Source organism: Glycine max, chromosome 3, assembly GCF_000004515.6.
Source record: "Glycine max cultivar Williams 82 chromosome 3, Glycine_max_v4.0, whole genome shotgun sequence".
Taxonomy (NCBI): domain Eukaryota; kingdom Viridiplantae; phylum Streptophyta; class Magnoliopsida; order Fabales; family Fabaceae; genus Glycine; species Glycine max.
The window spans coordinates 30,109,614-30,135,190 of NC_016090.4; the positions used below are offsets into that span (position 1 = coordinate 30,109,614).

The following is a 25,577-nucleotide window of genomic DNA, read 5'->3' on the forward strand; positions in this document are numbered from 1 at the left end:
TTACTATACATGTGAATTGCCACGGGATGATTTATGTAAAACTTTATAGTCTGTCTATAACCTTTTTTCTGATAGAATTAAGAATTCTATATAAAAAAATATACACATCATTAAATTTAATTATGATTCGTATCCAAATTAATTTGGATTTTCACAAATTTACATTTAAATATGTTATATGGTGTAAGACATTAATTTTCTTGCGACATGAACATTTAATCTTTTAAAAAATGAGTTAATGGTGTGCAGGTTTTTAGTCCTTAAAAGATTTTTAAAATTTGGTTTTTTTCTTCCACTTTTAAAATATTACTTTTAGTTATTATATTTTAAAAACACTCAAATTTTGGTCTCTGCACGGAGAAAAATATATGGAAAAAAAACTATCAGTTTCAAAAGTCGGAAATAAAATCCAAAAAATTAAAGTACTAAAAAACTGTTTTTTAATCCTTAAAAAATTGTAGATCGTTTAAAAATTAATTAGTTTGATAAACTTGGAGTGAATATATATGATCAAGTATGCTACTATATGCTAGCTAGTGCTAAGGATTAAGTTAAATATATAAAAACTTCTATATGAAGGAAACTCTAGAGCATCTAGATACGATTAGTTGATTTTTTTATCATATATAATTTTATATCACCAATTAGATACATATACATATACATGCAATTTTGAAATGCTTTACTATTAACGTTGAGGATGTACTCCAACAACGACGGCTTTAATTTGTAGCTCAATAATTTCCTTAACATTTTTCAAAGAATCCTTGCTTCTTGCTAGCAATCCAGTTATTTTCCTGCACGATGTTATTACTACCATAAATGAACAATAATAAGAAAAGATAAAGAAGCAAATGGGTTATCTCTTACATAATGTAATTTCCGAAAACAACTTGTGAGTAGACAAAGTTTATGTGTCATGTTAAACACTTAATCCTTCCCATTATCCCATTGTTTAATTAAAATCTCCAAATTAACGATTCCTTCTTGCTCTTCACTCTTGGACACTTTTTCTGTATAGTTGACTACGACTAAAAAACTAAAAAAATGGTTTTGGTAGGTATAGACTTGAAGGAGAGAGAGTATGGTCTTGACTTCTGTAAATGATCATAGAAAAAATCTTTAAAATATAATTTGCAAGTTGTTCACATGAATTTTTCCCACAAAGAATTTTGAGGAGTGCCTATTTTTTCTTTCTTTCTTGGCCAAAATCAATACCTATTCCAGAAACATGTATTCTTGTCTTATTGTATAATCCTCAAGATTAGTTAATACACCTAATCACGTGGGATTCTCAAGGTACAATGCAGAGCTTAGGAATTGGGCTAGTTTTAATTCGGCCTCATTATTGGAACATTTCTTATTTTAAATCAAGCAATTGTTATATTTATCTGTTTTTATTATTATTACTAGTTGAAAATGAGACACCTTGTGTCTCTATTTTTATTTCAAAAAAAGAAGAAGTAATTAAAGAAAATAGTGGTAGTAGTTTTTGTTAGAGAAGTGACAACAGTTATATCTTAAAAGTTTATGAAAAAAGTAAAAATAGTTTTATATATATATATATATATATATATATATATATATATTAAAGAATAATTTAGAAATAAAAGACATGTACACCAAAAAGGATAATTACCTTTATTTATAGTTATAGATACATTCTTTTATATTTGATTTTCCAAAAATACCCTTCCTGAAATATCCATCAAGTTCAATCAAATTATTTCCCTACTAGTATAGATGGCTTGATGGGTTGGATTAACCCATATTTAAGCAAAATTTATGAATTTCAATCACTACTAGAAAAACCTAATTTTACGACACACATTCTACATTGGTCCTACAAAACCGTTGTTGAATAATATGCGGTGATAAATTTGTAATTATGTTTTAAAAAGTGATGACGGTGGTGAGTAACCCGTCTTCGTACGGATGTTACAACGACAGGTCTAGTTTTGACCGTCGTTGAAATGAGAAATCCACAAAATTTGTGGATAACCACCGTCGTGGTCTGGGAATTAGATTAAAAAGCATCCTCACGCCCATCAAGTCATTCGCAGACCCTACCCTCTAGAGATTATCTCAGCTTCCGTCCTCTCGTCAGTCCTCCGCCCTCGTTGGTTTTTGCGCCGTTGTGTAAACGCGTTGCAATGCAGTGTAAACACACTGTACCCTCTAGAGATTATCTAACCCTAGCTACCCCTCCGCAGTTTACGCGTTTACTCTTCCCTCGACAGACATACGTGGTGATTATTCCCTCGACAGGTTTGCTCTCTAGCTACCTAACTATTATAGTTTGTTATGTTCTCAAATGGTGCTTTATTGGTTTTGTTCACCCAATTAGGTTAATTTTAGCTTTATGTCAAATGCATAACATCATCAAAAATTGGTGTGGAAACAACAAAGTATAGATGCATTCATTTCTAGTCTGCAAATCTGTAGTGTCTTATTAGTATGATGTTTTTTTTCTTTTGAAAAAAAAAATAAAGAAAAATGTCTCCATCGCTACATGGTTTTGGGTATACAAGGCAAAATGTTGGGGGTATAATGCCATTGGTAAATTTGCAGACTTTTACAAGTGTTTGACATATAAGGAAATTGTAGGCCATATGTATTTATCCTTTGTAAAGGCTATTGTCGGTTCATACTTCAAACTCTTTCAAAGCATTTTATACCTTTTGAATCATTAAGTTAATTTCAGCTGCTTGAAGTTTTCATAGTTACTTGTATTCTATTCATGTTATTACATGTCTCCTTTTAGTTTGTTCAATTGCAAATAATCCTAAATGACATTGCCCTCCAATTATAGTAAAGGCATTTTCTTAAGTTGAGAGACAACCCTTATGCATTTCCTTCATTAGTTTGCTTCAGTTACATTTTTACTTCAAAATATTTGATATATATATATATATATATATATATATATATATATATATATATATATATATATATGTTGTATGTTGCATAATGGGTTTTGTAGTAGCTACGACAACAACATTTGATAGAGGACTAGGAAGCTACAAAGGGCTTATTATGCATGTGTAATTTTTTGTTGGTTTAGTTGGTCCTTTTATTGGGACTTTGTAATTGACTTCTTAGTTTTGTTAGTTAACGGCTGTTTAGCTTGTTGGGCTCTTGTGCCAAATGGACCTTTTTAGTTAGGAATATTAATATGATGCTCTAAACATTTTGTAAAGATAGATTTCGATGAAATTTGAGATTAGCCTTTGGGATAAGTGAGAGTTTTGTCTTGGTTCTTGGATTGGAACCTTTTTATTCTTATCTCTTCTGTTATGATATTTCTTAACCCTTTTGATTCCATTTATTGAGATTTTGATGCTGAAATTTGTGATCCATGCTAATGAAGTCAATGATTAAGTAGGTCTATATTAGAAGAAAATGGGATGGGCCACAACTTAGAGATCCCTAACTGGCCCAATAATTAGTTAGAGAAGTTGTTAATCATTTAGTCTTACTATTGTATTCTAACACTTAGGGAAAAGGGGGCTAGTTGAGATTGTTGGTGACATAACAATTAGAATTAAGTATACTACAAATCTCTAGTGTCTTATTAGTGTGTCCATCCATTAAATTAAGAAATACGCAATTTGTAGAGAAAATTCTAAATCACAGTTGAAAAGAATTGTAGTTAACTTGTGAAACTGAATTTGGTAATCTTGATCTTCCACCAACTAAACTCTGAAGCTACCTCAACATTTGGGGGAGGATATGGTGGGGCAACCAAACACTAACACTACACAGTCAAATATTCAGCTCACCAAAATGAAAACTTTGTACGTATACATTATCTTTGGTTTTCTTGAAGCACTATAACTCAACCAAACTCTTTCCAAATCCCACACACTTGTAGAAACACAAGAGTGCACCTAGTCAAGTCCCTTGTCCAAAGTCCAAACTTTCAAACCCCATTTGCATAATTACAAAGCCTATGTTGTTGGCTTCTTTATTAGCTTAAAAACTAGCATATATGTTGTTGGAATGTAGTGTAGGGTAAATATCCCATTTTCAATTTCTAATTTGATGAAGTTTGTATTAATCCTTATGTGCTTCATCGTTTATCTTATCATGTTGAATTGTACTGTAAACTACGTAGATAGTTGACTTGCTATCACTAAAGAGCTCCATAGGTTCTTGAATTAGAATAATTAAATCATCAAGTAACCTATTCATCTAGATCAATTCCCAAACACCTTGAGCGTTTATTGTATATTCTGCCTCTACACTGCTCTTAGCCATTACAGTTTGTTTCTTTCTCCAAGTTGCCAAATTTGCCTTCACCTTTGTACAATACCTTATGGTAGACTTTGTATCCTCAAATAAACTAATGTTTGTATACAACTCAACACCTCGTTCTTCATGCTTTCTAAAATAGTATACCTTTTGCAAATGGTACCTTTTTAGATGGTAGAGAATTTGACATACAACATCAAGGTATTCCTTTCTTGGAGAGTACATGAATTGACTTACTACTCTAATATTGTAGGCAATGTCTGGTCTAGTAAGAGACAACAGATAAGTAAATCAATTAATCTACAAGGCCTTGATACCTGCCCTTTTCAACAAATGGATCATCCATAGTGATGTTGTGCTTCTACTTTTGGACCATGGGAGTTCTGTAGGTATGCTTCCTAGTTTCCCTATTTCTTTAAGCAAATCAAGAGTGTACTTCGTTTGGGAGATGAAAATACCCTTCCTGCTTCTGGTCACTTCCATCCCAGGAAAGTGTTGTAGCTGCCCAAGGTCTTTAACTACGAATTCTGACTATAGACATTATTATTGTTCCATCCTTCAAATCCTAGGAGTAGTTTCATATAAACTTTCTCTTCTAACTTCCCGTTCAAGAAATCATTTTTTACATCCACTTGGTATAGTCTCTAATACAAGTTTGCTACATGAGAAATTGGGATCTAATTTGGTATACCATGGCAAACGTTTCCTCATAATCTATACCATGAGTTTTGGTATAGTCTTGGGCAACTAGTCTTGTAATTATCTATTTTTCCTTTTGCACTCATCTTTGTGCTAAAAATCCATCTGCATCCAAAAACCCGCTTTCCTTTTCGAAAGAGTAATTTCCCAAGTCTTATTTTCATTTAGTTCATCCATTTCCTTTAGAACAACAACTCTCTAGTTCTGATCTTTTAGATCTTCATAAACTGAGTTAGGAATCTATATATGGTCTAGTTCTGTAACTAAAGATTTGTAACTTGGAGACAGGTTAGAATATGAAAGATAACTTGATATAGGATGTTGTGTTCACCTCCTAACTCCTTAGAGCAATGAGCAGATCAAGATCATCAATTATATATCATTACCACTTCTGTTACTTTTGGGGTTTTCTTCATATTTGGCTCCATATATGGAGATTGAATTTGCAAAGGAACACAAGATCTCCTGCTGAAAACTTCTGGAAAAAATTGAAATTTCCCTTGACTTGTTTCTTGTGTGAGAGATAATGGGAAGATCAAGATCATCAATTGTATCAATACCTTCTTTGTTACTTTTTATGACTTTCTCCCAATTTGGCTCTGTATATGGTGATTGAATTTTCAATAGAACATGAGATCTCATGTTGAAAACTTTGGGAAAAAATGAAATTCACCTTGGAGTTTTTTTTTTAATTCTCCCCCTTGACTTGTTTTTGTGTAGGTTCATGTTTTGATTGGGTAGAATTTTTTGGATCTTTGAGTTCTTCTCTTTGCATTGAGGTAGATATAGGAATATAGGAAGAGAGATGGGAGGATGAGATTTGATTATGGATGAGCTTAGATTATGCTTTCCCCCTGGTAGAGTGATTATTAGAGTTTTGAATAAGAAGCTGGATAGAAGGAGTAAGAGGCCAATGAATATTTTTTTTGGGGTGCTACATCTGTTAGTCGTGGGGCTGCACCTGGTTTTCATTTATGAAGAATCAACTTTGATACCATATTAACAGAGAATGAAGAAAATGAGTTCATCTGTGTATTATTTCATATGAACAAAGATACATTATATTGAAGAAGGAAGAAAACCAAAAGGAAATAATAAATAAGATGTTCTTATAATTTACTAGGAATCTCAAAATTACAGGAATGAAATAAAATTAGACTAGTTGACTGTAATCCTCCTTCCAATGAATGAGATACCTTGATTAGTTGATTTCCAACAGCTACTTTAGGGACTGGATACAAATCTGTAAGAAGTTACTGATATTGGATGTTAATTATGTAATGTAGGATTCAATTTCAAATGGAATCCCTGTGAAAGATTTTGGACATGGCCATCTTGATCGTAATCTAACATGAGTTTTATGCTTTATTCATTAATATTTTGTTTTCATCCATAAGAAAATTATTTTTGATGGTAATCTTTACTGAACAGATATGCAAAGGATCTTGTCAACATTCTGTATGCTGAAAATGGACCTGATTTTGGAGCTGCCAGTGATGGTATGTGAGACCAATGCAGTAGCCAACTTTTTGTTAAGATTTTAGCTATTTTTTTAACACACACACATATAGTGCTCCTTGGCACAACAGTATTGTTTCTGCCTTGTGGCCCAGGGGTTATGGGTCCACATCTTGGAAATGCTATGTTGTCCTTTTATATGTATAGCTATTTATGTTGAGCTAATTCTTAGTTTACTGATACAATTGTGATCCAGCTGTATGTTTTTGGTATTTACCTTGATTTTATAAGACTAATTGTTGATTAACACTGTAGAGGAAATAATTTAATGTCTTAATGTCATTAATTTTTTTCTTAAAAAAAGTTGTTTGTTTGCAGATATTCTAGTAAAAAATTTCTTTCTTGTTGAACTGGTTTAACAATAGCCATTGTTTGTAGATGTTGATTTTAGTTTCTTTGCTTCATTTTGCCATTTTTTGCTCTGCCCAGTTATACTTGGAAAACCAAAATTGATGTCATTCTTTTACCCTGTTTTGAAGTAGTAATTCAATTATTTCATTTTGTGTCCAGTTCTTCTCTGTTTTAAGTAGTAATTCAATTATTTCATTTTGTGTCCAGTTCTTCTCTGTTTTAAGATTCTTCATGCTTTGCAACTTTATATATATATATATATATATATATATATATATTCATGATACGTTTTATAGTTTTGTAAGAAAATCTTGTCGATCAATATTTGTGTCAATGTGGTGCAAGAAACGTAACATAGGACAGTGGAATGCTTAGGATTTATACGTGTTTGGTTCAGCTTATTTTGGAAAAATAATCACTATTTATTTAGGATTTAATAGGTTTACTTTAGGTGTTTTTATTGACAGGTTTTTAAGGGTTACTTGGTGTTGAAAACTTTGGAAAAAAATGAAATTCACCTTTGAGTTTTTTTTTTAATTCTCCCCCTTGACCTGGTATGGTAGAATCTTCGTTAACATAGTTACTTGGCGGTGTGATAGTGCTTAAGATGAAATTATAAACCCTTGGTCAAGAGTAATGTAACACTTCTTATACTTCTGTCTCAGTTGTTTCTAGGAACATGCCATGGTTGTTTTTCAATCATTATGTGTATAATAAGGCCCTTCTAAAATTTAATTCAAAGGTTTACTATTGGCAAGCTGATGATGTTTTTTTAATGAATAGACAACACAATCAAAGTACCAAGAATAGACACACCCTCTATCCTTCATTGCATTGCACTATGCACACTTCATTTGTTATAACCTAAGGCCCTTTATTAATTTCGTTGCTTCCACTCTTATGTTTTTTTTCCAAACAACTTCAATCGAAGTTGAATTACTGAGAATGTGTTTGAATCTCTGAGAATGTGTTTTTTGGTTTTAGGTACTACCTTGACATAAAAACTTTCGAAGTAAATTCTTGTCCCACCTACTTAGGACTTCAATCTAGACTGCTGTGTTTGGTTTGCTACTACTTTGATCCCAGTTGTAGCTGTTGTTATTGACCGTATTTTTGAGGTATGTATCTGTTTTACTCACAACAATGATAATTGCATGGTTCTTTATATATGATGTGATGTAATATATAATGAATTATGAGCATTGTGAGTGAATCTTAGTTTCCCGTTCGAGATTCTATACAACGATTAATATGGAAAATTTGCATTAATCGATGTATTGAATCTTGAATTGTCCATTTGGACAGTTTGGGAAGACTCATTTTTTATAGTAGATTAATACGTATAGGTTAATTTCCTTTTCTTAAATTTGTCAAGATTTCGGTATAGTTCATTTCATTTTGTTCTCTGAGTGCATACTTGAATGTGGTGGATGATGATATGTTACCGCTTTCATCTCGTGTACTTGGAGACTTAGACGAAATGCTGCCAAAATTTTGAAAAATTTAGAAAAGACAATTAACTTGTAGTATTGAATCTACTATAAAAAGAAAGTCTTCCTGAATGGGATAAGGCCACACCTTTAATGAAAAAAATGAGGTTTACATTGTAGAAGCAAAGCTTCATGGTGAATCAAAGGTGATTCAAAGATATTTTGATGATAACAATGATGATAACAAAAGATGATGACAAAGGTGATGACTAAAAGCTCAAAGATCAATCAAAGAACAACTCAAGTGACTCAAAGATCAATCAAAGAACAACTCAAGTGAATCAAGAACAATTCAAGAGTTCAAGATAAGAATCAAGAAGAATTGAAGACTCAAGAAGAAAGCTAAGAGTCAAGAATCAAGATTCAAGGTTCAAGATCTCAAAAATCAAGATCAAGATTCAAGACTCAAGATTCAAGAATCAAGAGAAGGCTTAATCAAGATAAGTATAAAAAGTTTTTCTCAAAAATTGAGTAGCACATGATTTTTCTCAAAACATGTTTACCAAAGAGTTTTTACTCTCTAGTAATCGATTACCAGTAGTAAAATTGTTTTGAAAAAGTTTTCAAATTGAATTTACAACGTTCCAATTAATTTCAAAAAGCTGTAATCGATTATAATGTTTTGGTAATCGATTACCAGTCCCTTTGAACGTTGAAATTCAAATTCAAATGTGAAGAGTCACATCTTTTCACATAAAAGCCTTGTGTAATCGATTACACTGATTTGGTAATCGATTACCTGTGACTGTTTCTGAATAAATCAAAAGATGTAACTCTTCATAAAGGTTTTTGACCTTTTCAAATTGGTTTTAAGTTTTTCTAAAAGTTATAACTCTTCTAAATGGTTGTCTTGACCAGACATGAAGAGTCTATAAAAGCAAGACTTTGTTTTGCATTTCAAGAATCTTGAACACTTATTCATACAATCATTTACAAGCCTTGAATCTCTTTGAACGTCTTCTTCTTCTTTGTACCAAAAGTTTTCTGAAGCTTTCTGGTTTTCCAAACCTTAAAAACTTGTCCTATTCATCTTTTTTATTCTCTTCTCCCTTTGCCAATAAGAATTCGCCAAGGACTAACCGCCTAAATGCTTTTTGTGTCTCTCTTCTCCCTTTTCCAAAAGAACAAAGGACTAACCGCCTGAATTCTTTTGTGTCTCCCTTCTCCCTTGTCAAAGAATTCAAAACGACACAGTATGAGAATTCTTTTGATTCTTCCCATTCCCTAATACAAAAGTGTTCAAAGGACTAACTGCTTGAGAATTCTTTTGTATCCCCATTCACAAAGTATCAAAGGTTTAACAACCTGAGATCTTTGTCTTAACACATTGGAGGGTACATCCTTTGTGGTACAAGTAGAGGGTACATCTACTTGGGTTTGACTGAGAACAAGAGAGGGTACATCTCTTGTGGATCAGTTCTAGTGGAGGGTACATCCACTAGGGTTTCAAAGAGAACAAGGGAGGGTACATCCCTTGTGGATCTTTGCTTGTAAAAGGATTTTTACAAGGTTGAAAGAAATCTCAAGGACCACAGGTCGCTTGGGGACTGGATGTAGGCGCGGGTTGTTGCCGAACCAGTATAAAAACTCTTGTGTGTTTGTTTCCTTCTTCCCTACTCTTTTACTTTCCGCTGTGCATTTAATTTCCACTTTTACTTTCTGTTAAGTTTCTCTTCTACTCCTCATTCTCTTAACAATTTAGTAAAAGCCTTAGAAGAGTAATTTTTTAATTAGTAAAGGTTTAGGAATAATTAATTCAACCCCCCTTCTTAATTATTCTGAGACCACTCGATCCAACATACATGCATGTTAGATAACTTGATAAATTCTTACAGCAATGGGAAAACATGGATCGAAGTTAGATGAAAGTATCACGCATTAGCGATGAGTATGGGAATGGGGTTGAAGAATTCCTCTATTTTACTGAACTGAATGCACCATGTTTGCTTGGAAAAAAATTTTGTCCATGTATGAAATGTGGAAATGGTAGACACCAGTCGATAAATGACATAAGGTCATATCTAATATGTCACGGGATCATTCCAAATTACACAAAGTGGATATGGTATGAGGAATTGCCAGACAAGTCATCAGTTTCTCACACTGAGTCGGTCAATATTTTCTTGGGCTGTCGAATAGAAGACATGATTAGCGACCTAAGGCAGGACGATTTTTAGCAAGCACATGTACCTTTGTATGAGAAAATAGAGAATGATTCAAAGAAGCCTTTGTATTCTGGGTGCACAGCTTTCACAAGGTTGTCTGCGGTGTTAGCTTTGGTTAACTTGAAGGCACGATTTGGTTGGAGTGACAAGAGCTTTACCGAATTGCTTGTGTTATTGAAGAAATTGCTTCCTGAAGATAACACATTGCCGAAGAATCAATAGGAGGCAAGGAAGATATTATGTCCAGTGGGAATGGAGTACCACAAAATTCATGCATGTCAAAATAATTGCATATTGTATAGAAATCAGTTTGCAGAAATACGCAGTTGCCCAACATGTGGTGTATCACGCTACAAGGTTAACAACCATGAATCAAGTGATGATGCAACCACAAATAACAGTTGTCCAACAAAGGTTTGTTGGTATCTTCCAATAATAACAAGGTTTAAGCAATTGTTTGCTAATGGACATGATGCAAAACAATTGATGTGGCATGTTGAAGGCAAAAAAACTGGTGGATTGCTCCGACATCCGGCTGATAGTTCGCAATGGAAGGCATTTGATTCTTTGTATCTTGATTTTTGGAATGAGGCAAGAAATCTAAGGCTTGGTCTTGCTTCGGATGGAATGAATCCATTTGGTAACTTAAGCAGCAATCACAGTGCATGGCCTGTTTTGCTAATGATTTACAACCTTCCTCCTTGGTTGTGCATGAAGCGAAAGTACATAATACTTTGCATGATGATAGCAGGTCCAAGACAGACAGGGAATGATATTGACGTCTACTTGACTTTGTTGATCGAAGACCTGACAAAATTGTGGGAACACAGGGTAGATGTGTGGGATGGGAATCTGCGGGAGACCTTTAGGCTGCGTGCAATGGTTTTTTGTACCATTAATGACTATCCAACATATGGAAATTTAAGTGTCTATAGTGTCAAAGGCCATCACGCATGTCCTATATGTGAGAAAAATATGAGCTTCTTCCAACTAAAACATGGAAAGAAAACAATATACACAAGGCATCGAAGATTTCTCAAACATTATCATCCATATCGATGATTGAAGAAAGCCTTTAATGGATCTCCAGAAAATGAAACTGTGCCCAAACCATTAAATGGCAAAGAAGTTTATGATCATGTGAAGGACATCATAACTATCTTTGGGAAGATGCAAAAAAAAATCTGCAACTGAGACAAACATATGGAAGAAAAGGTTCATATTCTTTGATCTTCCTTACTGGTCTGACCTTGATGTTAGACATTGTATAGACGTGATGCATGTGGAGAAAAATGTTTGTGATAGTTTAATTGACACCCTTCTTAACATTAAAGGCAAGACAAAGGATGGTTGGAAGTGTTGTCAAGACTTGGTTGAGATGGCTATGCGAGAGCAGTTGCATCCAATATCACAAGGTCCGCGAACGTATCTATCCCCGGCATGTCACACAATGTTAACAAACGAGAAGAGGAGTTTTTGTCATTGTCTGCGGAATTTCAAAGTCCCACAAGGATACTCTTCAAATATCAAGAGCCTTGTATCCATTAATGATTTGAAATTGGTTGGCTTGAAATCTCATGATTGTCATGTATTAATTCGGGGAATCTTGCGTGAGAAAGTTCGGGTTGCCATAACTCATCTATGCTTTGTTTTTAATGCTATCTATAACAAAGTCAATGACCTTGGAAGATTGGATGAATTGGAGAATGAGGCTGCCATTGTCCTTTGTCAAATGGAGATGTACTTTCCTTCATCATTTTTGACATAATGGTTCACTTAATTGTTCATCTAGTGACGGAGATCCGGTTGTGTGGTCCTATTTTTTTTATAGTGGATGCATCCAGTCGAGCGGTACAGGAAGGTGTTAAAGGGGTATACCAAGAATCAACACCGACCAGAAGCTTCAATTGTTGAAAGGTATGTTGCTGAAGAATGTATCGAGTTTTGCTCCTAGTACATTGAAGGTGGTAAATCTGTCGGGCTTCCTGAAACTCGTCATGGTAGGACACCGGGGGGTAAGGGTACACGAGGATACAATGTTGTCACAATGACTCGTCGTGAGATCTCACAAGCGCATCTATATATATTAAATATATAGCAGAGATCATTCCATACATAGATGCTTACAAAAAAAAGGTCACATCAATGAACCCAAAAATGAACATGATGAGGGTTTTTCAAGAGCACAATATTTGTTGATGACGATGCTTCCAAAACATTACGATTGTTAGTTGTTGGGCCAAATCTAAATGTACCGACTTGGAAAAGGTATGATATAAATAATTATTCCTTCAACACCGAGTCCCAAGATGACAAAAGCTTGATGCAAAACAGTGGTGTGACTGTTGATGCTGATTCCAATCACTTTTGTAGTGCATCAGACAACAATCCCATTCGAGCATCCATGCCTTACTTTGGAGTGATTGAACAAACCTGGGAGCTTGACTATACTGAATTTAGAGTGCCTGTGTTTAAGTGTAAGTGGGTCAATACCAATACCGGTGTCCACCAAGATGAATTGGGATTTACCTTAATAGACCTCAGTAAGATGGCTTACATGGACGAAACCTTTCATTATGGCCCAACAAGCAAGACAAGTGTTTTACGTCGAAGATCCTTGCGATTCAAGATATTCAGTGATTCTACAAGGAAGACTAAGTGGTTTAAATGATGCACATGATGGTTCAACGCTTGACATTTGTGAGACACCACCTTTTTTGACAAGAATGCCTAATATCAATGAGTCACACTACGTTGATGATGTACACGTAAATTGTAATGATCATGATGAAGGACAATGGGAGAACATTGATACGTAACTAATTCTTAGGAAGGACATGTAAAAACCTTATTCCTTTTGTGTTTTGTAATTTATTAATGTTCATATTTCCATTTATGTAAGTACATAAAATTTGTACGTCGTTGTTTATAACATATTTGTTTTATTTTCACAGGGTCATGGGAACACCACCACCATCCCCTCCGCAGTCAGATGTTCAGTTAGAGGGTATGTCTAGGAATACTAGACAATCCAAACAGCTAAGGAGGTTGACTTTACGAGCCTTGCATCAGCCAAGACCAACTGTAAACATCGATGCCACAACTGGTCAAGGATCGAGCCCACATAAAGAGAAATTCCACAGCTGTTTAGGGGTCATAGCTAGAGAAAAAATTCCAATTCTACATAACAACTAGAAAGATGTACCAGACCCGCTAAAGGACCTAGTATGAGATGACATTTGGGTAAGTCACATTATCATTGAGTAGTATTTTATTTATCTCGTACAAAAATTGAATGCTTTGAAATTATGCAACTAAAACAAAACATTTTGTAATGTAGGCGAAATTTGAGATCCTAGAAGCGGCGAATGCAAAGAAAAAGGTGATGTCCACCATGGCCACTAGATGGAGGCAATTTAAATCAACCCTGACCACTAAATATGTCTATGCTAACTTTGAGGGACAAAATAAACATGATCCTTCGGTAAAATATGGCCTAGATACATAAACTTGGGAGGAATTTGCCGTAAGCCGTAAAACCCCTAACTGGCAGGTTAGATGTTCATGAGTTTGATTTTTAGTGTGTATTTGTCATTATAAAGGCAAGTTAATTTGTTTGATTCGAATAATATTTGCTACATGACAAGGAATCAAGAAGAAGATGCAGGAGATCCAAAACTACAATGACTGCCCCCATTTATTTTCTCGTGGGGGGTATGATTTGCTTGAAAAGAAGATATTGGACGAGAAAATGAAGAAAAGACAACATGAAGCAATGATGACTGAGAATACACCACACCTTGAAGACCCCCTATCTCCCATTGAAAGACATGTTAAGTGGAAGTTGGCACGCACAAAGCGATATGGGCAGATGACATCTCAGGCGGCACAAGAAATATCTGATAAAATTATGAGTTGGTTGTTCAATTTTTATTACAATTATTTGAATTTTGGATTAATTGTTTGTTTGTGTTTTACATATAATTAGTATTACTTGTTATTTTATCAACAATTATACCTAAATTTGTTGTGTGTTTATTTTGTGCTTCATGAATGACTCATTGGAAGAACAGACGACATAGGGTACGTTTGTCCCACATGGTCATGACGACATACTTAACATTGCCATTGGGCGACTGGATCATGGAGGTCGTGTTCATGCAATAGGCTCTGGGGTCACAATAAGTCAATACTATGGAAGGACATCACGTGCCTCTAGTAGCTCATCCACATCCATCAGCCAACAACAGTTGGTTGAAATCATAGGAAGCCTTAAGGAAGAATGGAGGAATGAATTTAAAGAAGAAAACAAATGAAGTCTATAGATATTGAAACAAGAGTTGAAGGAACAAATCATAATTGAGTTGTCGCAAAGGGGATCACAGTTCTCAACACCTATTAAGGGAGATATACATGTGTTAGGTGCACGAGTGAGCACAAAGGGGAGCAATGTTGAAACTGTTGTCAACCCATCTGGGGAAGAACATGTTGCTTATGTGATACTGACTATGGGGTTGTAAGTCCATCGTCAAGATGCTACAAAGTTGGTGGCCTTGGGAAAAATATATGACAGAGCCCCTACCATACACAGTGTGGCTTATGCAGATGATGTCGTAAGGGTTAGTGTTGATAAAGTTATTAACGGTGACGCTGAAGTCCCATTGTCGACATCAGAAATTAAGTATGTTAGGTAGGCCCTTGACACATTCATTGCATGGCCAACACTCCTTGTAAAACTGGTATCAAATGAGGTATTTTAGTTTTTCTATTTTCCAAATGTATACATACGTACATTTATAAAAATTACTTACTAACATTAGCTTAATTATTGGTTTCCTTAATGATATAGGTTTCAGCCATTGCTCCAAATAAAGTGACTGAAGATGTTCAACCAGTGAATGATGTTGCTGTAGATGACCCCTTGGGTGAGTTGATAAAGAGCCTGGTTGACATTTATGAGAAGACTGTTCAGTTGGTGTGGGATGTTAGTAAATTTGGAATTCCAAATGTAGATGCATCCTTGTTCGTAACATGTGTTTATGTCAACAAAATAATATCAGACGTACAATGTTGGAACATAGCTATACTACAGTTGTGGACCATGTAAGTAAAATTAATGTCGTTGACTATTAAATCCATATTGGTGCGCTATATACATGATGTTAACTGAATTTTTGAAATGTTCAAAATAGGTATATGGATGAATGGAGCAATAGCTTGGGTCATGGATCGGTGTATGGATTCCTTGAGCCGCAGTCAATACTCAATGCAAAGGATAGATGTGGCTAATGTCAAGATTACATCAAGAAATGGCTTAAGGAATCTCACTGAGAGGTGTATCTAGGAGCTTATTTGAATTAGTAAGTAAAATATATTTATGGTATCCCTGTAAAGGATGTTTGTGTTATTCATACATCATTGTTGTGTCAATTGCAAGGCCCATTGGCAGCTGGTTGTTTTGTGTCCTACAAACAATATTGTTGTGTGGTTTTGTTCATTGCGTAAAAAGCCAGTTGTTCAAATAAAAGCTGCAATTAACAAGTTAAGTAACATATTTTAAGTCATTCAATGTATTTTAAACATGGGTACTTAAATAGTGTTGTCCACATTAGCTTACGATTTTAATCTTTCCATGCAGTGCATTTAAGACATTAAAGACCACTTGTGACGGGAAAATTGATCAAAGTACACCCTAGTGGATTGAAGTGAAGGTTAGTCATACAATTAAACAATGTTTGCAAATGATAATGTTATTAAATATCTGAATCGCTAAATGAATTATCCCGTTCAATGTAGAGTCACGTTCAAAGCGGAGGCTATGAGTGTGGCTATTATGTCATGCATTGGATGTGGAACATAATCAGAGGGGAGTTGAAGACTGATTGGACCATGGTAAATTTTCTATCCCCAAAAGGTTGACAGGAAATCTTAATTTTTTATTCCTTTTTTACTATAAAATCTCTAATTACTTGTTTTTTATAATGTGTAGTGGTTTGGTGATGGCACGCCACTAGACATCGAGACCATGACAACATTACAGAAAAAATGGGCAGCATGCTTTTTAAGAGTTAGAAGCATCGAATGTAGAAAGCTTTAGATGACATGCCAACAACCACTTTGGTGTTTTTCATGCATTTGTTTAAGTTTTAGAAACAATTTTTACTGCTGTAATGACTATTATTTGCAGGGAAAATAGATATTTGTTCATTTCATTTTGGTATGCACTCAAACATTGAGACAATGCATTGTATTTGCATTCGGTATTTGCGTGGGTAGGATATGTGTTTGTTGTGCAACCAAGCTGCCCATTTTTGCAGGTCTTTGCAAAGGTGTGGATTTCAAAACTGCTAATGATACAAAAACTTTAGAATATTCATTATGAGGTGTGGAGTCATCATGGGCAAGTGTAATGTTGTAAAGTGTAAGGCCCCTTAAAAAGGTAACTAATAATCATTTTTGCTTTTGTTTCGAATTTTTCATTGTTGGTGCCTAAATGTGTTTCTTCATTAGTACTCGAGTCTACAATGTGTACACAGGCATTGGTTACATCAGGTGATGTGGAGCATGAGGCAACAATTTCCAACAAGCCTTTCATAACTACAAATCTCGTAGTCACCGATATTAAGATACGTAATGTTGACCCAATGGACGGTGTATTATTGATTGTTAATATTCTTTGATCTTATAATCTTATATGTTGACAAGCTTTTATTTGTATTGTATCTTATAATTTGTTTTTGCTTTTATCTATCAATGACCAGATTGGAATAGGCCATATGGTCTGCCAGCAGTTTGGGGGAATCAATGGAATTTGATTTTATACCAGTAGTTTGGTTTAAAGTCTGCATTCGAAGTCTATGACATCATCATAATGTCTTCCACATCACCATTTCCATATAACCTATACCTCACAACTAGAAATGGCAAGAAAACCCGTACCCGTGGGTACCCGTTTGAATCTATTCTGACTTTGACAGGTAATACCCGAGTTGATTGGGTATGGGTTCGGGTTCAGGTTTTCCCCGATAACCAAAATCGGGTACGGGTGTGAGTATGAGATTACTACATTCGAAATCTATAGATTTTTTGCATAATTTAATCAAAAGGCCTGAAATTTTTATTACTAGTTAATTTTATTTTAGAATTTTTATATAATTTAATATTCATTTCTTAACGATTTTTGTAGACACATGCGCTATAATAAATTTATTGATATATAAGTAGTTAAAAATAAATGTTTAACAATCAATTTATTTTTTCTAAAATCAAATTTTTAATATTTTCTTTACCAAAAAATATTTTTCTAATTTGAATTTAGTACGGCACGGGGTCGAGGATACCTAATACCCAACAAGTACGGGAATGGGATAATAAATTTTAACCCGTCAAGTATCGGGTACGGGTATGGGGAGATGTTGGGGAGTCGGAGTCGGGGATTGGGGAGACAATACCCGTTCCTGCCCTACCTCATTGCCATGTCTACTCACAGCCACACTTACCCTTGAAGTATGTTCAAAAGTTGAATAAACTTCATGAAGCAACCTTAATTTTAGGTGCTTTTTAGGATAACCAATCAGTTCATGTGCTTATGGAGCTGTGTGCTGGTGGTGAACTTTTTGACAGGATTATTGCCAAGGGCCACTACAGTGAAAGGGCTACTGCTTCAATATGTAGCCAGGTTGTTAAGCTTGTTAACACCTGCCATTTTATGGGTGTCATTCATGGGATCTCAAGCCAAAGAATTTCTTGCTATCTAGTAAGGATGATAAGGGACTTCTCAAGGCCATAGATTTTGGCTTGTCAGTCTTCATTGAAGAAGGTGAATTTTGTTATCCATTTGTTGGCCTTTTGCTATCAATTTTTAATTGTTGTGTGGATTCCTGAAAGATAAGTATGTGAACTGTAGCATACTTGTGAATAAACTTCTAATGTTTTTGAGGAAAATTTTGTACAATTTCCATCCAGAAATTTTTCTTTTTTGTAGGGAATTGGACGCAAAAGTCATGTAAGATTGAAAATAATTTTTCTAATAAGTTCTAATAGTGCATTGCCAATGCTTGACATCAGTGGCTTGATTGTTAAGACTTGCAAAGTTTTAGAAGCTTTTAATTTGTTTCATGTAATTGTTTTTGTCTCAAGATCTTGATTTGAATAAACTTCTGCCAACTAATTTTTTAAAGGTTTATGTCCTTTTTCTTTTTCACCATATGTATGCATGCAATTTATCACATTTCACTAGATGGACATCTTTGCCACTCAATCTGTGCCCTGATTTATGAATTAATTTTTCTGCAAGTATGGAGATGGAAATTGTAAAGTGATGGTTTGTTAGAAAGGTTTATCTACTGTTAATTTAAAGTGAATTAAGTTTATGAAATTGAAGATTGATAAACCTCGCTTACTTATTTTACACATTCTCACTTGTGTAAAATATATTAAATTTTTTTACTTCACAGGAAAGGTGTATTGAGATATAGTTGGCAGTGCTTACTATGTTGCTCCAGAAGTTCTACATCGTAGTCATGGGAAGGAAGCAAATATATGGAGTGCGGGAGTTATATTGTATATCTTACTTAGTGGTGTACCTCCATCTTGGGCAGGTAAACTCTAACTTTGATATGTTGATAATAGGATAATTTCCTTGTATTAGAGGTTAGCTTCCCCCTGTTTTACAGTTGACTAATTTCTTATAAAATGTGTTGTAGAGACGGAAAAGGGAATATTTGATGCCATATTGCAAGGTCATATTGATTTTGAAAGTATTCCATGACCAAGCATATCAAACAGTGCTAAGGACCTTGTTGGCAAAATGCTTATAAAGGATCCAAAGAAACACATTATTGCTGATCAGGTTCTAGGTGGGCGACTTTTATTGTGTTTTCTCCTCATTGAAACTTATTAAACTTTGTCGGTATGGTGTTTGATAGTTTGACTTTCTTTCCCATTTGATCATTTTATGTGTGTACTTGGGTGAGGTTGAGAAGATAGATCACTATAGGGGCTTAGATATATTCCAGTTTTGTTTGCAACCCAAAGAATGATTTTATTTATTGAATGAACACGAACAGAAACATGGATTCTCCCCTAAGGATTCCCCCGTTCTTACAAGCTTGTTAATTCTATGAATGAATATTTTCACTCTTTCCCCTTCACTTCTATGCAACACGTAACAAGGCTAGTTGTTATAGTTACTACTAATAATGTTGCATATAGAAACTGAATTTAGGGCTTAATAACTTATACGTGCCAAGTTCTTTCCATCTGTATAGATTATTGTATAGGTGTGACAACAACAACCAATGTTGCATTTGAACATGTTAGTTGCTAAGACTAGGGACTTTTCAGAAACAATATTTTCATAAATATATTGTTTCTTCTATTATGCATCCTTTAAACATGTCAGCTGTTTAGTTACAGGACATTCTGTATTTGATAGAAAAAGAAATATTAGTAAACACAAGGAAGCCAGTAACAATGTGTCTGTGTTTTGATGCCCAGAGTATGAAGAACCTCAAGATTTGAGGTCAAATCCTTTCCAAGGTGGAGGGAATGATGTAATCCTACCCCGCAAGGGCATTGGATAGAAGACTCCAAGTAGATTGGGCCAGAGATCCAAGGGAAGGCCCTAGGGTTCTCATGAGCCTTAGGGTAGATTTCGAGCCCATGGGCTAAGTATGAGCCCGCTTATCTTTGTAAATATTAGAATAGTTTTTTCCTTCATTTGGGCCTTGTATTTTGGCCATTCTAGTAGTATAGGGTTTTAGCCTTGTATTTCAAGGCATTTTGAGTAGTCTTTGTAGTAGGGATTTTTTTTGTATTTTCATGTATTTTATCATGGGGGTGAGTTTAGCTATTATAGGGGGTGTGTAGCTAAGCTCTAGCTTCTCATCTCAAGGAGGTGAGCTTAGCTATTAGAGAGGTATGTGTAGCTAAGCTCTAGCTTCTTTAGGAATCTTCTTAAGGAAGCTTCTCAAGGAGGTGAGCTTAGTTATGAGAGGGGTGTGTGTAGCTAAGCTCTAGCTTCTCAAGGAAGTTTTCTAAAAGAAGCTTCTCAAGGAAGTTTTCTCAAGAAAGCTTCTCAAGGAAGCTACCTAGTCTATAAATAGAAGCATGTGTAACACTTGTTGTAACTTTGATGAATGAGAGTCTTGTGAGACACACTTCAAAGTTCCACTTCTCTCCCTCTTTTATTCCTTCAATTTTGTGCTCCTCCCTCTCTCTTTCTCTCCCTCTTTCTTTTCCTCCATTGAAGCATCCTTCCAAGTTTCTTATCCAAGGCTCATCTTGGTGGTGAAGCTCCTTCTTCCATGGCTTATTCCCTAGTGGATGGCGCCTCCTCTCACCTCTTCTCCTTTGTCTTCCGTTGCATCTCCATGGTGGAAAATCACCATTAAAAGACCTCATTGAAGCTCAAAGATCCAGCCTCCATAGAAGCCCCACAAGCAAGCTTCCATCACTTATATTTTTTTAAAAAGATGTGTTTTCTTTGGCAGTTTTGTCATTGGCCACTGATACATACGTAGTTTAGAATAATTACATTACAAAGAGAATCATATTAAGGGAATCATGCATAATAACGACACCTTATATTCTACTAATGTAAGCCTATTTTTCTTTTGGCTTGCTACAATTTTGTATTCTAGTTCCATCCATAGTTGACACTCAATTTTGTGATTTCTCAGAATGGTAGAATCAACTATGATGAATTTTGTACAATGATGAGGAGTGGAACCCAACAACAAGGCAAGCTATTCTAATGTGTCTAGATTGAGTGTCCTGCAGCCAAGATGGGGTGCTTGCTTCAGAGAAAGGCTTCCAAAAGTTAATATTCATCTTATGCATGTAAAGCTTGTAGTTTAGATTTGTTTTGAGTTACATGTTTCGCGTGATTTGTTGTCAACTCTTATTTCTCTTTATGGTTTCCATTTCACTTTGAATTTTATTATTGAGTCCTCATGTAATTTATTAGGTACACTAATAATAAATGGACTTGCATAGGGAAGGTGATTTTCCAAGTTAGATTCTACAATTGTATTCTTTATCATCAGTTCATCACCAATTACAAGCAAACATAATTATAACTTGTATCTATATCATCAGTTCATCACCAATTTGTATCTATATCCTTATGCAAGTTTCTGTTTTCTTTTGATAAGTTCAGGTCACTATCATCAAACCAGTTAAATGGAATCATTCCAGATGCCTTATCCTTGTTAACTCAATTGTCAGACTTGTGAGTTTATAGCATTGCCTCATCTCAATACTAAGTTGTTATATTTTTCCATATTATGTTTCTTCATTTTGAATGAGAATATGTTGCCACCTTTTAGGTCATTAAAAGATAACCATATGAATGGACAAATCCCAAATGCATTTCTAGAACTCACTGTTATAGAGTTCCACCTCTGTGGATGATTTACCCGTTCTAACACTGGCTCATTTGACCAGGGGCAAGTGTTCATCTCCATGTTGAAGGGACTATTATTATTTTGGCCCTTCTCCGCTAGGGAAGTTGGATTGAAAAAGAAAAACTTTAATCAAAGGAAAATGCTCAAAAGAAATACTGATTCAGAAGGAGCAACATTGACAGAGGCCAGACCTTTTGGTGGCTATGAAAATTCTGATGACACAAGTTAAAAATATTTTTATGCAGGGTCATCAGCTAAAATCCATTATGGAACTGAGCATATTTCAGGTTTCTTTACCCTGGACCATGTGAAGGTTAGAGATTTGGTTGTTTATGACCAGGTAAATGTTGTTCAATACACGCTTCTATATTATTCTTCAATATAGTAAATGTTTCATGAGTCTGTCTTTATTTAGTTTACTTGGGACTTGACTTTAGGATTTTATTGAGGCAATTAGAGAGCCTAGCATCACATTTTTGGGAGCCAAATTTGATGGCATTTTGGGGATAGGATTTCAAGTGTTAGGAATGCTGCTCTAATCTAGTAAGTTAACAGATGCTTACTGTCATGCAATTGAGAATAAGCAAAGTTTGAAATATACAAATGAAATTTTCAACTATCACCTAATGGATTCATTATAAGTTGTTCTCTATTTCTCTCTAAATTGAAAAAATTGCTTTGTTTGTGTTATTGATGGTTATCATAGGTATAACATGCTTAATCAACATGTTCTCGCACAACCAATATTTTCATTCTGGTTAAATCGTAATACTAATGAGGAAAAAAGCAGTGAGATTGTATTTGGTGGAATTGATTCAGATCATTACAAGGGTGAGCACACATATGTTCCAGTTACTCAGAAAGGCTATTGGCAAGTAACGCATAATGCAACTTTAGTAATAATATTTTTCAACATGCTATACGACTCAATGTTTTTATTTTTTCTCCGTAACTATTTTCCCTTTCGATTACAGATCGAAATAGTAGATGTACTAATTAATGGCAAAACAACTGGTATCCATGATCTATGAACATACCTAGTTAATAATATTGTTGAATGGTTTTTCATTCTTGAGAATGGAAACTATTCATTGTTAATTACTGGTTTAGCCTTAGTTATTGATAAATCATACAAGATGTATACATTTTTCGGGATTATGTGTTGCCAAGTGCTCGACAATTGTTGATTCTGGAACCTCTTTGTTAGCTGGCCAAATAGTATGAAAAGAAATTCCTTTTAATGTGTCAAACAAAATCAAGTGTGTTTTATCTCGTTTAGAGAGCCAATAGTAATTTATTGGAATCTATAGTTATCTCATTGATCTATTTGACTATTTCTGATCAATACATCAGTTGCTAGATATATACATCAGCCACTGGTGTGTAATGAGATAAAACTGATTCAACTTTAAACCGTTGTATATTTAAGGATGCCATTGCTCAAATCAATCATGCAATTGAAGCAGTTGGTGTTATGAGCCAAGAATGCAAGGCGGTGGTGTGTCAATATGGAAAAACCATATTGGATAAGCTGATAAATGAGGTATTTATTATTAATTTTCATATCTTTTCCATAATGAGAATGAAGAATCATTATTAATCAACCCAATATGTCTTCATCTTAGGTTACCTACTTACCTTGGGTCTGTATATCAAATATATGATTGCATTATAAACTTAAGGACATTTGATTTCTAGCATAATATATAGTCTTTTTTTTTGTTTTTTCAGGTTCTCTCTGTGTCTGCCGTTAGGGATAATATCTTGGAGGTTGTCAAAGTTTTAATTGGTACTCTTAATTTTTCTTTAAAATGATTATTTAATTTAGGAGCTACTTTTTAATATAAAAAATTTGATAACTTTTTTTTCAATGAAAATGTGTTAGGAATTTGTAATTTCTCAACCTCTTATTTTTATTTAATCTATCATTTCAATCTTTATTTTTTAAATAAATTTTAATATTCTTTCAAAAAAATATCAATAATTAAAAATAATCTTTATTTCAAGGACGGTACCTACGTAAGCATCGTCTTAGAAAGTAAATTTTCAAAGACGGTGCTTACATAGACACTGTCTTAGAAAGCTTGTTGTTTTCTAAGACAGTGTGTTCTTACCCGTCATTGAAAGTGTTAACTTTTAACGACGTTAACTTTTACGACGATCGACAACTGTCTTTGTATGTTGTTTTGGACCGTCGTAAAAAATCATTTTTTTAGCCGTGAATGTTATGTATAATTCATGGACCAAATATATATATATATATATATATATATATATATATATATATATATATATCATTTTTATACAAAATATTCATAATCAAAACATGGAACTATATGTCACAAAAATATATAATTTAATATATATTAAAATTCATTTCAATGCATACTAACAAACATTCAATTAAAAATTCATCTTTATATTAATTCATAATTGAGAAAGATCGTTTTGTAGCAATTGTAGATATAGGAAGTGTGAGAAAAATAGGGTTTACTTTATTTTATTTTATGTCTTCAATTATAATTAAATTAATGATCATAAGAGAGAATCACAATTAAAGTTTAAAAAAGTCCAAGAAAAAGAAAATTTGATTGAGTAATAATTTAAGTTTGATTAAAAAATACAATATTTTAGACAAGATTTCTTTTAAAAAATTGCAAATAATTTTATATTTTAGTAAAAAAAATAGGGGAAAAACTTATTGTATAATTATTAAAGTTTAATCAAATATAAAATTTAAATAATATTTCTTAAAAAAATTACTATTAGTAAAAATTGGATGGAAATTGATTATTTAATAAATTTAAATTTGATAAAATATAGTACTCACATTAGAGATAAATCTTATGATTTGATTAAACATAAAAAACAACTAAACAATTAATGATGGAGAGAGATGACAGCATCGAAACTTGTAAATGGATCTTATCTTAGCTTCCATTTTTTGACAGTGATGAAACAACTTATAATCCAACACAAAACATAAAATAACTAACAATAGTCAATTAACTATGTGATAGGAAAAAAATCAAGGGAACTAAGGCTCCCTACCTTAACACATGAGTCTATTTCTGTTTATAGCTTGCTAATATGTACATACTTATTTTTTTTAATATAAGTGTGTTAATAAACTATATTATTAGCATATATTAAGACAATTTCAAGTTATAGCTTATGAAAACACTTATACTAAAAATAAATGTGCGTACCTTAATAAATTCCAAGAAAATATTAGTAGTCATTGTATCATAAATCTTACATTGCAAATTTTCCAAAAATTATGGATTACCTAATCGTGAAGAAGAGAATTAACCATTATCTAAACCTTAAACAAATATACTAATTTGTAAGAGTCAAAGGTGACTTGGTATTGAGAATTAGCTTAGATAGGCTAGTGCAAAGCTACTTGGGTGAAGCTAGAAGTAGATTGTAAAAATAATACTTGTATCTTTGTGAAAGATAGTAAAATTAGGTGGATTATCAAGAATTGGACATGGTCTTGATAGTTGAGATAAACTAATATAATTTTTTGTGTTTTCTTCTCACTTTTATATGTAATCTAACCTTGAACTGTGAAGTTTAAATCATTTTGTTTTTATAAAGGTTTTTTGTATATATAAAATAGTAACATTCTAAGACCATTGTCTACTTTTTCTTGTTAAGCTTTTCTTCAAAATCTATTAGATAGATGA

At 33.8% G+C, this 25,577-nt stretch overlaps 1 long non-coding RNA gene across 16 annotated transcripts; it reads left to right on the plus strand.

Annotated features, from left to right (window-relative positions):
* The first annotated feature begins 1,972 nt into the window (after positions 1-1,972).
* On the plus strand, positions 1,973-23,770 carry LOC100786632 (uncharacterized). 16 transcript variants are annotated; one of them, XR_001387471.2, is made up of 20 exons: positions 1,973-2,268; positions 6,385-6,452; positions 7,807-7,940; positions 13,432-13,720; positions 13,818-14,030; positions 14,125-14,398; positions 14,551-15,228; positions 15,327-15,580; positions 15,670-15,837; positions 15,915-16,018; positions 16,116-16,188; positions 16,274-16,369; positions 16,467-18,296; positions 18,934-19,077; positions 19,183-19,335; positions 21,160-21,298; positions 21,639-21,710; positions 21,926-22,225; positions 23,315-23,428; positions 23,617-23,770. It is a non-coding gene; the product is annotated as an uncharacterized lncRNA (long non-coding RNA). The 16 variants fall into 16 exon arrangements; XR_005890939.1 differs by lacking the exon at positions 15,915-16,018 and having other exon boundaries at positions 14,125-14,395; positions 16,467-17,454; positions 18,101-18,296; XR_005890942.1 differs by lacking the exon at positions 15,915-16,018 and having other exon boundaries at positions 14,125-14,395; positions 16,467-16,916; positions 16,988-18,296.
* Positions 23,771-25,577: the final 1,807 nt, after the last annotated feature.